Below are 17,348 nucleotides of genomic sequence, written 5' to 3'. Positions count from 1 at the left end.
AAACAGTACACAGGACACAGAACAGAAACATACACAATTTTTCTTACATATTTACTAATTAATAATCAGATTAGCAATAACTCCACTTTTCCTTAAAACAGTTCCATACTTTTGTTAAAAAAACTGACTACAATAACACTTTGATGAACACACTTTTACCTTAATGTTTCCCAGTGAGTTTATTTGCATGGTGTATATGGTCCATTTATATTCTCCTCAAGTTAAACTCATTCTGCAAAGCGCAGAGACTACAGACAGGGCAACAGTTATCACCAAGGGGTGGTGGCTGTAATCCAGATTAATCCCGATAATCTACGTAATGACATATGGCACTACACAGACAAGAACGCTCCAAATGTGACCATTAAAACACGATTATTCGAGAAATTTATCACAGTGTGAGGTTTAATATCATAAATACTTGTATAAAACACAAATATACGTCCAGTTTTCTATGCAGAGGCAAATAATTAACTCATCTTAGTAGAAATCCAACAAAACATGCTTCTAAGCGCTGACCCTCATGAAAAAGGTAAGAAACAATGCTTACCCCATAACCTCTGGGTAATCCACACATGAGACTCTGTGGGGCCATGATGCATCTTGCACCCGATAAGCAGCGTTTAATGGGCAGAGAGCTTTACTCTCTCTGTTTATAGATGCAGCTTTAATCCCAGACAGACGGACACAGGGCGGGAAACCACGTTTACACACTGATTCCAGTATCAGTCTAATTATGAGTTATAAACTAATCTAACGGACTTGCAGTCTAGCCTGTTGACAGGTTTTCTCCCTGCTTCATTTGGAGCTCGTTTTAAATAAAAAACAGGCTTAGGATCTTATTGCAGGTAAGACAAGAAAACCCATTTTCTTTCAGAATGCCCTTACTCAAATATAATCTGCTATTAATGCATATTTCACACTTTTTAACATGCCCTGTGGCTATGAAAAATAAAGGTCTTATATCAATAAGGTATGATTATTTATACAGCACTCATCTTATGGTGTAATTTCCAAACATTTCCTGTGTAATTTTGGTAGGTACAGCCAAACAAAGGAATAAACATATGATAATCCAAGTATTTTTTTTTAATTAATGAGTAGGGCTGTTTGATATAACGACATATATTGGGTGACGATATAAAAACGTCTATCGTTTCATTTTACACTATCGTTTGTTTCGTGGTGTCGCAAAATAAGCTGTTTACGGCAATATTTTTTCACCGTTTTGATGGTCACTGTAGTGGCTATATTAATTTCTTAAAGTTCTCTCTTTCTCTTATATTTAATATAACCACACTGGGCGGTGTAAGGCGGTGGACATTGTTGATGTGGTGAAATTTTCCTGAAGATCTACCACAAGAAGCTCATCACTGATATGCCACCCTGTGAGTTTTTCTGAATTTTAACTTAAAATGAATATAAAGGTTTTAATAAAAGTTAAATATGAAATGCCTCTCACACTTGCGTCCACTCATATTTTCACTTCCTGCTATTGAATGTAACTCACTGCCTTTATCAAGGCTTTCTCTGACCAAACTAAAATTGATTAATGATAATATTACATGTAAACCTTACATTTACTTTGATAATTTTAATCTAGCACATCATCTTTGTCATCAAGGTTTTATGTGTAAGGCAAGCTTCACAAGAAGCATTTTACAGCAGTGTAATAATCACCTTCACAATTCATCCTTCAATAACAATCTTAACTTGTTATTGAAGGGTCAGGCTAAAAACACTATTAACTACTTACTTACATAACATAATGAATATAATAACATAATCAGTATAACCAGGGTTTTATTGACTGTTTGACTTCTTCATGAATTATGGGAATGCATTAGCTGCTTTCACAGATGAATCTGTATTATTAAAGTTTCCATGATATTTTCAGGCACCAAAAATGTAATGGGCTCATTAAGCCCCCAGCATCAGAAAACTTGTGATTTTCCTTTCATATGGAGCTATGGATTTCTAGTTTGTTTGTTTGCTTATTTTAAGAAATGAAAATATGGAAACCTTTTATAAAAAACAGGCTGTAACTGTTCATTGACAGATTTAAAATAATAATTTAAAATGATAATTAATTAGTATTTGTGAATAAAATTGGTGATGGGTGTGAAAATGGCAAAAGAAGAAAATTCGTGCCTAGCTTCTACTTGCTATAAATATGCTATAAAGAAACTGCAAACAGTAAAATGAACTTATTAAAAAAGCATATTAAAATGTATACAAAAAATACTTTTAAGTAATTGTTTAAGAACTCTTGTCCATGTTTCACACATCAGAGAGCAGTTTTTTAAGAAAACTCTTTGACAAATCAGGTGCTAAACTGAACCTGAAGCTATCACAAGCTAAGCTAAGCTAAGCTAGCAATTGGAAAAAAAAGAAAAATAAATCAAACCTTGTGATTCTAAAATAAATCCTGGATTTTGTGCAGAGAGAAATAAGAACTTAAGAAACCCTAAAACAGTAAAACATTGAAAAACAGAACAGACCTTTACTAAGAGGGTAGCAGTAGGGCTCCTCAGGAAGTTGGCGCACTGGTTTATTCACCACCTGCTTATGGGCTCAAAATGTGGTCATAAATATTTTGTACTTGTAAAAAAGATTTGTGTGTGTGTAAAAAAGATTTGTATGTGTAAAAAAAATTTGTGTGCGCGTAAAAAAGATTTGTATGTGTAAAAAAGATTTGTGTGTGCGTAAAAAAGATTTGTGTGTGGACTTAGCCAAAAAAACCCTGCAAGTTACAAGTACGAATTTTGACCCTATTTTTCTTCCTTTCATCTGATTGGTTAATGTCATGTCAATCACAAATGTAACAATCCAATCAGAGAACAGATGGGTTTGGCTGTCGGAGGGGCGCTTTTTTTTGAACTGCAGGTCTTTGAAGGGAATAAATGCCCTTTTACATGCCAACCCAGCGTTTTCCTTCATCACCACAAAGGAAAACAGTCTGTGGTCGTCCGAGTTTGGTGATTTTTGTGTCACAGGACTACGTGTTTAATACAGGGACTTCCACAGCCTTTTCAACAGCGCTGCGGACCGCGGGGTGGGGGCGGGCAGTGTTGTGGAAATGACAGTCTTCATTACAAAGCTTTCTTCGTTATGAATTAGCATACATGTTTTTATTGAACATTTGAAGAACCAGCAAAAAAACCCAGAAACTCTTGTAGAGGACATAAAGTCAGAGATAGAAAAGACAAGGAGCAGGTGCATCTAGTACAGGTAGAGCTGCTGCAAAAACCCACAGAGCTCAGCAGCCAGCGCAACAAATTCTGGATCCTTTGCTTTTAGTTAGCAGTTAGCATTAGCAGCACATCCTGCGTCTGATGTGAAAGGACTTTTATGCTGCGCACTGTGACTCACAGCAATGGTCCCGGGTCAGCCCTGACTTTGTGTTAAACTAATCCTAAAGTAATAATGGTATTTCTAACCACTGATATACCACAACTTTATCCTTTCAACAGCTGCTGAAAGTTAGGGGACCTAGCTGCTATCGGATATTTATATAGAGATCCTCCAGCTTCAAACTGTATCACCCTTCAAGGACCTGCAGTTCAAAAAAGTGCCCCTCCGACAGCCAAACCCATCTGTTCTCTGATTGGATTGTTACATTTGTGATTGACATGACATTGACCAATCAGATGAAAGGAAGAAAAATAGGGTCAAAATTCGTACTTGTAACTTGCAGGGTTTTTTTGGCTAAGTCCACACACAAATCTTTTTTACGCACACACAAATCTTTTTTACACATACAAATCTTTTTACGCACACAAATCATTTTTACACATACGAATCTTTTTTACGCACACACAAATTCTTTTTACACATACAAATCTTTTTTTACGCACACACAAATCATTTTTACACATACAAATCTTTTTTACGCACACACAAATCTTTTTTACACATACAAATCTTTTTTACGCACACACAAATTCTTTTTACACATACAAATCTTTTTTACGCACATACAAATCTTTTTTACACATACAAATCGTTTTTACAAGTACAAAATATTTATGACCACATTTTGAGCCCATAGGGGCACATAGCTGTTTTAATACTATTACTTTTAGGACATTTTCAGAGATACGCTTGTTTACAAAGAAATAAAAAAATAACCTGTTTGTACAATAAAGCTTCAAAGCACTTTTTGTGCACCTTTTACACCTATAGCTGTGTTAATTTGGCTAATTTATTATTATTTTTTAATTTTTAAAAAAGTAGTAAAAAGCCACTTAATAAGCCACTCTTATTGTACATATAAATTATACTTTGAGACTAAATAACTTTAAAATTCAGCCTCAGATTTATCAAATTAAATAAGGCAGTGTATCATTTTTGATTATCCCATTCTGGTTTAAATAATATGGATAAGAGTGACTGATTACTTTTACTAGTTTATTTCCCAAATCAATTAAAAAAAAAAGACTGGAGATGCAACAGAAGAAGAAAAGTTAAATACTACACAAAACCCACAGAATTATATTCAAGATATGAATGTATTATAAGAATTCTAAAACAAAACTCTACAATCAATTTACACTACTAACTACTCACTGCAATGCAGTGTGTTTCACTGCAATCCTCAGTGCAGAGTTCATTCAAACTAAACCGGTGTCTTTTATACCTGTTTCTTGATGTTTTACTTACATCTATAAGTGTGGGGGAGGGGACCTCACTAAAGGTGCCTAGCCTCCCAACAAAATGGCCCTTCATCTTATTAAAAGAAAACTAAACAAAGACAGAAAGATGGGGCAGGTCAATTAAAATACCATTATTTTGTGGTCAATCCATTAAAATATAGAGTCAAGCAGCAGGTACTGGGCAGCCAAACACAGAGTCACCAAAGAAAATAACAATGAAGAATTTGAAGAATATCAAAGAGGAGTACCTCAGTATCTTCCAAACTCCAGGGACTTGTGCCGAACCTCTGATGAAGATGATGGTATGACAGAGTTTAGACAGCAGTTCTGATAATGAGGATGTGTAATACACCTCTTCCTCCAAACATCTTTTGTGGCGTCTAGATGGTATCAGAAGAGGTGTGGATATTATTCGTTAAACAGTTGCTAGCTTTGCCCTTGATTATTTTGATAGTAGCTTTGATTTGCATTTTCTGTTAATCCAGTAGTCTGGATGATAGAAGTTTGGATGATGTCCATCAGCATGAATGTTCTTATCTGCCACGACATCTGCTCCAAACCCAAGTGCTGCCTTCCTCCACCCGTACCTTAGTCGTTTTTTGACCTTCTTTGTTAAATCTGTGAAATGTTGAAACTACAAATAAACTAGTGCAGCGGTCTCCAACCTTTTTTGCGCCACGGACCGGTTTATGCCCGACAATATTTTCACGGACCGGCCTTTAATGTGTCGCGGATAAATACAACAAAATAAAACTAGTACCGGTACCGAAAAAAAGAAGATTTATTCATAACACACCTGAAAAGACCCAGGAAAACCGAGTTAACAATCAAAACGATAACAAAATAACGTTGAAAACCGATAAAAACCCTGAAAACCATACATTTCACACCTGAGCCTCAACTCTCGCTGCCCGGTACCAAACGACTCACGGACCGGTACCCGGTTGGGGACCGCTGAACTAGTGCACTTTTTGTTCCATTCCTCTATCTTTGAGTCAAGTGTTGGTGCTGTTTGCACTTAGTTCTGAAGCTGTCAATAAGAAACTAACATGGTGACTCATTATGGGTCAGTGAACTATTAGTGGTGTTTCAAGGCTTTTGTGTGTATTTGGAGTGTGGGGGGTGGGGGCAATGATTCATAATGTTGTTACATTGTTACAAAACCTGTACAGCTGAAACTGTAGAGAATATTTTTTCCATCAGTGGGACTCTAGTCACAGATACTTTTTGTTTCCCAGTGTCAGGTGGCCTTAACACTTTGTATATGACTGTGTAGCATTTGAAATATATAGCCAGCAGCTTGTTATTTTGATATTTTTTAATGCAATTTGCAAGAAAATACGCATCTTTCTCTTGTATTTTGATTGTATTGAAGATTTAAGATTGGTTGAGCCTCATCGGATTTTCTGTTTTTTAATTTTGCTGCAGCTTTCTTGTAATGGTTGCTTTACTACATAGCACTACACCTCTGGTTATAACCAAGGTTTGCAGAAGAGCATGCATGAATGCAAAAAACATTAAACCTTAACGTCACACCAGCAGAAAACTGCACCAGAAATGGACAAAAGAAGACTGAAAAATTGTTGCCGTTTTCCCACAGTCTTCACATACTATACAGGTTTAAGGAACCTCTGCATTGTTTTCATTGGTTCTCATGGAAGATAAGTGTCTCAAAGGGTAAATTTGGCTTCGAAAACAGATTACATACTAGCATAAGGCAAACAAAACAAAACAAAACAGGGAGCTTAAGCTGGCCTGATTACCACATTGACCAACAACAATCTGTTGGGAAGTTGTAACTCCAAATGGTGCTTAAAAATAAAAGAAACATTTACCAGAAAGCAGGTGTGACAGGTGAGAAATGGGAACTGGGGAGGCACTGCCACTGGGTGGAGCTTGTGCAAGAGCCAGCAATAGCAATAGAAAGAAGAAGAAGAAGAAGGGGGAAAAAAATCTCTCATCTACTGATTGGAAGGTTGGTGGTTCGATCCTTGGCTCCTCCAGTCTGCATGTCAAGTATCCTTGGGCAAGATACTAACCCCAAGTTGCGCTCTGATGCATCCATTGGAGTGCAAATGTACTTAGAAAGCACTATGTATAGAGAAAGTGCTTGTGAGAATGGGTGTGATTGGGTGAATGTGGTATACTGTATAGAGTGCTTTGAGTACACTGGGAGAGTAGAAAAGCGCTATATAAGAACCAGTCCATTTTTACCATTTAATAACCCCTGTCCATGAACTACCCCGGCCTTAAAGCTCTCCAACTACTTGGTGCTGTAGTTTGGCACAGTATTTAGAAGCTTTTAGTAAACTTTAAAAAAAAACAAACCCTAATAATAATAATAACAACAATAATAATAATGAAATACAATGACCCAGCCTAGAAGTAATGAATGCATGAGCTAGGGACCTGGTTAAGCTCACTTGGCTGAGCAAGTGACTCACAAAGTCACTTACTGTAAGTGTGCAGGGTTTACACCTCGTGAGTCACTTGCAAAGGCCCTGGTTTAAAATTGCCCTAGGCCAGGGGTCGGCAACCTTTCTGATGACGAGTGCCATTTAGAATTTCCTCAGAAGCCAGTGTGCCATATGAATGCATTAGCAATAAATTTAATAACGGTCTGTATTAACAGTTACACACTATATAGAACCACTTTATAGAATTATATTTGTTCGCAGATGTTGGCAGCTATCAGCGAATAGTTATCAGCTATTTCGAAAAAAAAAAAAAAAAGACACTTTTTATCAATAACAAGAACTCCATAACAGCAAATGAACTGTACGACAGAAAATACAAACGCTATTTATGGTCTCCTCACAACAATGATAAGAGAAATAAACTGGGCCAATATGGCATGTTTGTTAATACAGGGATACACATGTTAATGTGATCTCTGGTCTCCCACTCAGAGACACAGGTCTCTGAGTGTCCAGCATTCAGACGGCTACCTGAGGACACTCATGTGAGAGAAAATCTGCTCACACAGACATGTAGAGCCAAGTACTGTCAATAAGGCCTCTGCAATGTTCTGAAGACAGTTAAACTTGTCAGGTAGTGATGTCCAGCAGGTGAAAATGCAGCTCCATGAACACGCACAGCTGTGGATTCCAGCTGCTTCAATGTTGCATTAACTGGCATTAACTCAGCCAGTTAATGCGAGACAAATCTAGCTGCTCATTAAAGATTTCTGGTTTGATCAGAAAATAAAACATTGGTCCATACACCTGAAAGTCCCAAAAAAACTTTGTGTCTCGAGTCTACAGATGTATCCGTGTATTTCCGTGGTGCTGATGCTGTGCTGAGCGGACAGCTCCTGAAGCTTTTGAAGTGTCGGAATGTGGAAATCTAACAACGTCCCTCTTACCAGTAGGCTAAGTTATTTTTAGCCAATTACAAGTTGAATCTGGTAGTTGGGGTTGTTAGTTAAGATACCGTCACTAAGAAGCAGCACAACTAATGTGTCTATGCGAGCTGATTTGGAGGGGCACCGCTGGCGAGGCCATTTATTTTTTAATGCACCTTCTCAGATTAATTCACTGCGTGTCGTGCCCAGGGCTGCACTGGGACAAAAAATCGGCCCGGGCATTTTGACTAGAGACCGGCCCACCAGGTATTAAAGCCATAAAGCCTTTGAATGAAAACAAACGCTGTTGTGACAGTGATGTACAGTCTTGTTGGTATATGTATGATTTCTATACATTTTACGTCAGATAAAAACTTTGGTTGTAAGCTTCAGATAATTATTTAATAACAGCCAGACATTTTAAATGAGAATAAGAAAGTATTTCTTTGTGCCCCCCTTTCCTTGTTAATGCCCTACCTGGCCCCCCTGGCAAAACTTTGCTAGATCCGCCCCTGCACAGTTACCAGCTGTCAGCTACACAGAAAAGGATCCTGGTGTTATTTGTCTCTCAGAAACAGTTCATAACTTCCCTTCAACTCATTCATGTCACCTAAAAGATAAACCTGTTTCTCCATCACCTGTTCAGCTCTGATGATTCAGTGAGGACATCTCCTGGTTTCATCTACAAGTTTCCCTCTCACCAGATAACCAAACCAATATCATGACCAGCAGCTTTTACAGCTGTGGCTCCAGCAAACATCAGCTGATACTAGAAATTAATTGGTGCTGTTGTTTAGAGCGACATCCTGTGGTTTCCTCTTTCTGGCGCAAAGTGGGCGATAAACAAACAAGAGAGACGGGACTTGCGCTAGAAAAGCCGATCAGCTGATCATTGATCAGTTTTATGATTGAAGTAGCAACAGGAGAGAGAGGGGAGAGAATGTGAGAAGAAGAGGCAGCTGTGCAGCGTAACGACAGAATAAATCCATCTTTGTGTCTTTTTCCATTCTAGCTGAAGTACGGGACAAACTGTGTTCCTTTTCAGCTCAATACGAAATGCGTAATATTTTCTCTGACGATTCCTTCTTTTTACAGGATGGTGGGCAACTCTACTAACTAACCTTATGAATAAAATAAAGTTCGCTACTACAATGCTGGTGAAAACTCTGTCATGCTAGCTATAGGCAGTACGACTTATTGTAACTGACTGTAAAAAGTCAGCACAACGAAAATAAACTACACCTAAACTTCGTTTATATCTGACCCAGATAGACTGCAGGTCATAACTTCTTACCTGAAGTTCAGTTCACCTGACACTCGGGCCAGTGCTGCCTCGGGCGTATGGATGTTGGCGCTCACAGTGCCCTAATGTTTCATCAAGACTGGTCGACTTGTCAGGGAGGAAATAGGGAAAATGCTAAAATACATAGGCTTTAATCATACATCGTATAGCATCAATGTCCAGATTAAGAAAAATTCAGTCGTACATATTTGTTCAATAAGCATGTTGAAGGACAGGTCCTGGTCAAAAATGACTCCAGGATTGCTGGAGGCCAAAGTAATCTAGAGTAAATATCTGGTTAGACACCATGTTTCTAAGATTTTTAGAATGAAATACAATAAGTTTAGTTTTCTTTGAAGTTAGGAGAAGAAAAATATTCCAGGTCTTTATGTCATTAAGACATGTCTGTACTTATGCTGACTAATGCTCTACATCATTTGACTTCATTAGTAAATAAAACTTGGTATCATCTGCACAGCAGTGAAAATGTATGCAGTGTTTTCTAATAATATTGTCTCACACAAGCATGAAAATAGCTCTGGTCTCAACATGGAACTCTGTGGAATTAATTCTATCGTTGATTTAAACTAGCAGAGCACATTTCTTTGAATTTATTAAATAATATTGGTTAGACTGTAAGATAATTATGCATAACCTTCACTAGTGAGGTTTCAGTGTTATGATGAATCCTAAACCCTGACTAAAACTCTTCAAATAAAATTATCATGTCAATTGAGGGTGTGTGGCAGGCAGGATGAGGACCTGAATGCAGGGTTCAAACAAAAGGTTGAACTCAAAACGGCAGCTTTATTTGCTGGAGAAAACTAAGACATTGAATACAAAAACTAGTGATGGCCCGCTTGAAGCTGACGCTCCGGTGCGTGTGTCAAAAAAATCAACACACTGCTTCAGAATCACTGTGTCGAAGCTTGATTCGTTTAGCCACAGTCATAAGCATTTTCCCTTTCTAGTTCACAATCAATTCTACCCCCAGGTCAAAAATATGTATAGGAAAATTTCCCTAAGGTAAAATTATTTATAAAAATACCCGTCTAGCGATTAACTGCATAAGTACATGGAGGCGGGACCTCACAGCAGAAGCCTACTCCATAATGTGTTGTACATTATTATATGTATATTATATGTAACGTGGTATTTTTCAATTATTGTATTTACCAACATCAAGAAGTCACAAGCAAAGAAAGACCACGCCATGGTGCATGTTTAAACAAGGAAAGTTTACTGGTCAAAATTATTTATTATAGAAATAAACAACATTTTTGTCACCCCAACAAATACACGTTTAAAGCAACACAACGGTGGCCCAATATCAGACAGAATTCCACTCTGTAGAGTGGGCAATCATTGCAGTTGGTTTTATTTTGTGGATTCAAGCTGCTCTTCATATTTTTGGCAACCAGATGTCACCAGAGAGGACTGTGTTGAAAAGCTTCGAGTAATGAACCGTTTTTCAATACAAGCTTCAATGCTTCAGAAAGCTTCATTTGGCCATCACTAACAAAAACTAACCAGGAAGTTGAAACAAGAAACTAGGAACTGTCATGAGCATGGTGGAGACAGAGAGCAACGACGGCATACAACACAACAAGGGGCAGTGGAAAACACAGGGCAGGGAGTAATGAGGGAATGGGAACGGGAGGGAAACACAACTGGGACTAATCTGACATAATGAGACAAGGGGGAAGCAAAAGTCAAAACACTGAACACAGACACGAGACTATCAAAATAAAACAAAACACAAGACAGGCATGGAGATCCATGCTTGACAAGGAAACCATGAGAAGCACAGACACGAAAACATAACTTGACTAGAAATGACACATAGGCTTAAAGGCATAAAGCTAAGATCTAAAAAAAATCATTAATGAAAACCAGAACCTAACTAAATAGAAGAATATTACTAATCAAAAAACACAAACATGGAGTCACCAGACTTCGGACCATAACAGATCAGTTAATTATTTTACTACTATCTACTCTTTCAAGAATTTTAAAAAATACAATAATTTGGTCTGCAGTTAGCTGAAACAACTAACTGACCTTCAAAGTAAAAGAAAGGTAGTGGTGTGTAGCCTGTAACAGAGATCAACTGATCAAATTCACCACTGGTGAATCACCAGTCTTGTAGGAATTGGCCATGCTGATGATTTAGAGGAAGACGCTATTTAAGTTAGTTTGGAAAGCTTGACAGAAGAGAAAAGAAATATAAATAAATATCAACAGTTATTAAAGTTGCTGTATTTAATGAAAGGCCCGCTGGAATCCTGTGAATATTTTTATATAATAATTATACATTTTTATTTGTTCAGAAATGCATGAAGTCATTAAAATTTTCACTTGAACATACTATATTGTCAATAAAAAGTTAAATGATAGGTATAGAATGACACCCATCCCTACAGTAGATGTGGACTAAATGGTTTTAGATGCAATGAAAAAAGTGTAAAAGTGTGTTTTTGGCTCGAAGTTGAGGAAGCCGCTTCTTCTCATATCAAATGACTGCGGTCGGTTTAAATGAAACAACCTCTGTATAGGGCTTTGGAGTTGACGTCACGCCGCAATGCATTGTGGGAGCGCGGCACCATTTTCGGGGTTTACGAATCAAAACAAACACACTGTGTTGGAACAACGATTACAAGATGCTTAAAAGCAGCTCAAAAGAGAATGGACTGTATAGAGACCGATTTCGTTCAGAGGCGAAGCGGCGGTTCTTGCAGAAAATAGCGTGCATTGGAAATGTGGACCCGTATGAAATACGGCCGTGGAGTAGAAACCCTGTAGACCAACCGCTATTGACGTAGCCTGATATATTTCGTACCTTATCTGTGGAATCAGCGTGTACAAGTCGTCATTCAAACAAAGGTAAGTCAGCTCGAGTACTGCGTGTGAAATGCGTTTGATTTCCCTGCAAACATTCACATTAGTGCAGCATAAATTCATTCATGAGGGGAAATTACAGTGACAACATGTGGAGGCTGTTAGGTGGATAACATAGTGAGTTCAGTGCATTGATGTGACATTGTCCTGAAGGATTTAGTTATTCTCTATGGTTAAAGAAATTGCAATGATTTATTAATGTTTATTATAAATAATCCTAATTATACATCTTGCTTCCATATTTGTATCTTGTGTCACTAAAAATACATTTTATTTTAATTTTATACATTGACTAATGACCTGCAGAATCTCCTTATCATATTAAGTGATTCATAATTGTGGCTTTATGCTTTCTCCATCTCTAAAGTGATGACATCCTTGCATTACATACTTTAGGTTCATTTTCTGCAGGCAGGTTTCTGACAGAGAACAGGCAGATTTACACTATGACATGCAGCGTTCTATAGATGGACGCATAAAGAAATGAAAAATTACATGTATGTGCTAACTTTCTAAACACTTTGTTACATTTATGATAAAGTAGATAAAACACATTTGTGTCGGCCTTGGCTCATAGTTCTTGTCTTTAAATGAACTTTGTGTGTGTTTCAGGTCCTGCACTCTCAAAGACTGAATGAACCAGCATTGCAGCCACGGGTCACTGTGAGCATCACAGGGAAGGTTGAAGCCGCCCACTGCACCTGTAAGGCCGGAGTTGTGGAGACCTGCACCCACGTCACTGCTCTTCCGTTTAAAGTAGAAGCAACAGTGTTAATCTGTGGCACAAGGACTGTTACAGATGAACCTGCATACTGGGTTTTGCTGGGTAATGTGACCAAGATACAGCCAGAGGTTGGCCATAAGATAGACTTCTCCTCTTCAGCTGCCCAAAAAAAGGCTCTTGATCAAAACATAAACAGACCATCCGTATTGAAAGGTAAAAGGAGCCGTCCTCAAAACAGAAAAATCCCACCTGCTACTGTGGAGGAGTTGTCACTGCTATAATGACATAATGTTTTATCTAGGGGTCTAGATCTATGCCTTAAGTGCACTGCCGTGTAAATAATTTGCATTTACTGAATATGTACTGACTGAGTCCCACTGTTCAAAAGTTGAATAAAGAAACTAATTTTTGCCTCTTTTTTTTTTTTAATTAAAACCACTTTATAGAATCACATCCGTTACAGTGCAGAATCCAGTCATTTATAGTTTACAAATGACAAAATGTTTACACAAAATCATGACAGTGTTTACATGATATCACCCACTACTAACATTACTTTATTTACTGTATCTTTTGAAAAAAATACCGCCATTTATACAGCAAAAGACTTAAGAATATTTAACAGGAGCAGGTTTCATTTTTCCCTGGTTTTATTATCACACTGTTCACCAAAACGCAGCAAACCTTCACCATCTTATCCTGAAGGGTCACCTCTTCACCCTCACATGGAAGAAGTAATGATTGGCATGGTGGTATGTTTGAAGCAGGTCCCTTGTGTAGCGCTGGAACCCAGTCACGATGTTTCACCCATTTCATAGGCTGGTTTGCTGCAATGATGCCAAATAATTAGCAACTGTATAAATAGAAGGTAGTTCTGCAAAATCACTCAGTAGGATGTTTGTTCTAATTTGCTATGAGCTCAGAGCGCATCGAAAATAAAACTAATAGGCTATAAAGAGTGATATGAACATATTTAGAACGTACCGGAATGAAAATGTCTGGAGCACCAACAGATATTTGGAGATGGAAGAGAACTGGATATCAGCTCGTCTCACAGCTGCTATCCAGGCTAGACGCCTTCCTTTGGTAAGATCGATACACGAGCTGCCTCATGTTGCTTCCAGGTTGGGAAAGAATGAAAAGACAAACCCTTTTCAAGCTTATTCTCTTGCCGGTCGTGCGATCGAACATTGCAGCCGACCACACAGCAAGAACGAACCATGGCTATGCTTTCGCTCCTTTTTCACTTAGACCCCCAAAATGGCGGATCGGGCCAAAATCCTTTCCACGCCCACCCCCGTGACATCACGCTCCAAAGCCCTATTGTTTTAATATCCCTCCGCCAACGTAACAGAAAACTGAACCTGCCGCACATGCGCACATTCGATGAGTGTGCGCAGCACGTGCACGTTCGCGCGCATTTATCCAACGTCAGCTTTGTGACGTATCGAGAACCCGAGAATTCTAACTGTAGACAGACTTTCGGCGTGAAGAAGCTTCAGCGGACAATCAAATACTCGGAAATAATTTGAAAAACGTGCAGTTTGCAATTGTGCTAAACGGTAAAGACATGACAGAATTTAGTGACGTGAACAGAAGGAAATCTGTGGAAATCATTTCATCGCTCCAAACGGATAAGCTAAAAAAAAAGAAGGAAAGAAACAAAGTTTAGCATTTTTGGATAAATCACTTTTATTCCTGATAAAATAAACTTCAGTACATTGCTCTATCAAATAATATGTGATGTCAAATTGTTAATAGAGTGTATATTGTTAGTGTGACATATCACACATACATTTTTGTGTTATCAGTTGTTGGATTTCATTAGTAAACTGTAGTGCAAAGCATTTAAAATTTAATTTCAAAGATTTCTAAAAACCTGACTGCCTTTTCTTTCTAGATGTTGGAGGAAATGGGAGAATTGGATTGCAGGCATTTGAAATTGCCTCTTCTGATGCTGGAAAATCTTGGAAAAATCATCACCCCCTATGTGAAAGATGTTTCACAAGAGTAAGTCACACATTTAAAGCCATCAAACTTACAAGCAGCAAAAATTACCACTAAATACACACATATACTCTGATTAAATGTTTGTTTTACTCAAGTATTTATCTTTTTTTTTTTTTTTTTTTTCATCTTTTAGTCAGTGGGCGTCTTTAGCCGATGGTGACCCTGGATCAAAAGTTGTCATTCTGTTGTCCAACATGTGCCATGCGATTATGGAAGAAATTAGCGCCTTGGTCCTGGAGGTTGTAGAACCTCAGGTTCTTGCCAAGGGGCACAATCATGCATGTGGAGATAAGGTAAGTTTGCAGGATGGGTGCAGCTGCTGCAGAGTAACAGAAAATAATATTCAAGCCAGCTTCAGAAACACCCTTCATCACTGTTTTGGTGAAGCCCTGTCCGTGGCACAAGGTAAGTCCCACAACTCGGATATATTAGTAAAGCTGTTTTCAGCAGAAATTACTAAAAAAGTCAACACGTCGCTGGCTCGTATCACAGGGCCAGCTCCTACCCCAAAAACTCATGGCTCAGTGACAGGTATGAGCATTATACAAATGGTGTATAATGTGACTGAGATTTTTGAATGCATCTTGAATGTCAGCAGAAAAATCACAGACAAGGCATCTGACAGCATGACATGCTCAGACTCTAACTGTAAGCAGACTTGCTGTCTAGATGTGGAGGAGGAGGAAGATGCAGAAATCCCACAAATAAGTGACTGTTCCTTAGAGAATTCATTGTGCACGGATAATCTGAGTCCTCCTCCAACTCCAGAGCTCCCTAAGTATTCAGAAACATTTGTCCCTTCAGCATTGATTTTAGCCTACCAGGAGAATTCTTCTCCAAGTCTGGAATCTCCTGACTGTCCAGTCAACATGACCTTTCTTACCGTGCTTCTTGCTAAGTTAGTCGACCATATCGCATCAAAAACCAGAACATCCATACTAAACGGACCTGAGTCAATTACTGGGTGGTGTAACAATGAGGGCTGAAAAAGAACTGGATTCCATTCCCCCACCAAGTGTTGAAAACCTGCACATCCCCATCTATAAAAAGCTGTGCAAGGAGTTTGGATCCAAATACTTGTTGCAGGCTGCCATGGAATCTGGTGACGAAGCATTTGAGATTGCTGTTTCAGAGGTTTTAGTGTCACAGCTCCAGAAATCTTTAGTAAGGTCAAAGGATTCTGGGATGATATGGAGAGTTGTCAAGGATGGTAAACTTTCTCCAGTGCGTGAGATTCCAACACCAGAGTCCCCCAGTGAAGAAAGTAGTGAACAAAAAATACCCCTGCCTTCAAACACATCACCAGCCAGTACTCTCAAGAAGAGTACTGGCTGGTTTTCTCGTCTTTTCAACACGCTCAATAGAGCCCTGGACAGTGACATTCACAGACTTGACTATACAGTGACAAAGCCACTTGTCTGGACAAACCCTGTTCTGTAATTTTTATCTTAAACTGATCTGAGGCTCATTTCTCAAGATAAAAATAAATGCAATGTAGGGCTTGTTAAAATACCTCTTAGACAGTTAAGTTAACAAAGGAGATCTGGAATTTTAAAAAGACCTACAAACAATCATCTTTTCAAAAGTTGGGACATGTGCAACTATTTAAAAATAGTGCACAGATAATGATTATTGGACACATAAGATGTAATGTTAAATGTAATACATTGGATAATTAAAAAAAATGCTAATTTGCTTTCCTCAAAACACAAGGTAAGACAAGAGTACACTCACCATGTGTCTGTCACTGGCCAGTTGTTAATGTCTGACTGTGTCCATCCTAAATTAGCTCAGCTTGTTTAAACTAGTGTCCAGAATACTTTTGTCATCTGAATGAATGTACCAGCTTTTTGGAAAGATGGTTCTGCGAAAACAGAAAACCCGAGTGGGCAGCTGGCAGAGGAAATAAACAGCTTTTTCGCCCGCTTTGAAACACCACAACAGCAACACTCATCTGCTTCAGCCCTGCTCCCATCCTCATCCTCACCTGGTTCCTGCACCGCTCCACTCACTGTAACAGAGCACGATGTCAGACGTGTGCTCCTAGCAGTGAACCCCAGGAAGGCGGCCGGTCCAGATGGAGTACCTGGCAAGGTACTAAGAGCATGCGCACACCAGCTCACCCTCATCTTCACCAGACTCTTCAACCTCTCACTGGATCAGGCAGCCATCCCATCCTGTCTAAAATCAGCCACAATCATCCCAGTGCCGAAGAAGTCTCCCATCTCCAGCCTGAATGATTACCGCCCTGTGGCCCTCACACCGGTAATCATGAAATGCTTTGAGAGACTAGTCCTTCAGCACATCAAGGATTACCTCCCCCCAGAATTCGACCCCCACCAGTTTGCATACCGTGCAAACAGATCCACAGAAGACGCCATCGCCACAGCCCTCCACGCTGTGCTGAGTCACCTAGAGCAGCGGCAAAGCTACGTC

The 17,348-nt window shown here is 38.8% G+C and overlaps 1 pseudogene across 1 annotated transcript; it reads left to right on the top strand.

The window, feature by feature from the left end:
* Nucleotides 1–14,357: 14,357 nt before the first annotated feature.
* On the top strand, nt 14,358–16,369 carry LOC146384871 (uncharacterized; annotated as a pseudogene). The gene is made up of 3 exons (XR_014800371.1): nt 14,358–14,464; nt 14,803–14,912; nt 15,046–16,369. The product of XR_014800371.1 is annotated as an uncharacterized LOC146384871 (transcript).
* The last annotated feature ends 979 nt before the right edge of the window (nt 16,370–17,348 follow it).

Source organism: Perissodus microlepis, chromosome 6 (genome assembly GCF_051167445.1).
Source record: "Perissodus microlepis isolate ML-2025 ecotype Zambia chromosome 6, ASM5116744v1, whole genome shotgun sequence".
NCBI lineage: Eukaryota > Metazoa > Chordata > Actinopteri > Cichliformes > Cichlidae > Perissodus > Perissodus microlepis.
Note: the sequence above shows the minus strand (reverse complement) of the source record. Positions and strands in the feature narration are given on the sequence as shown.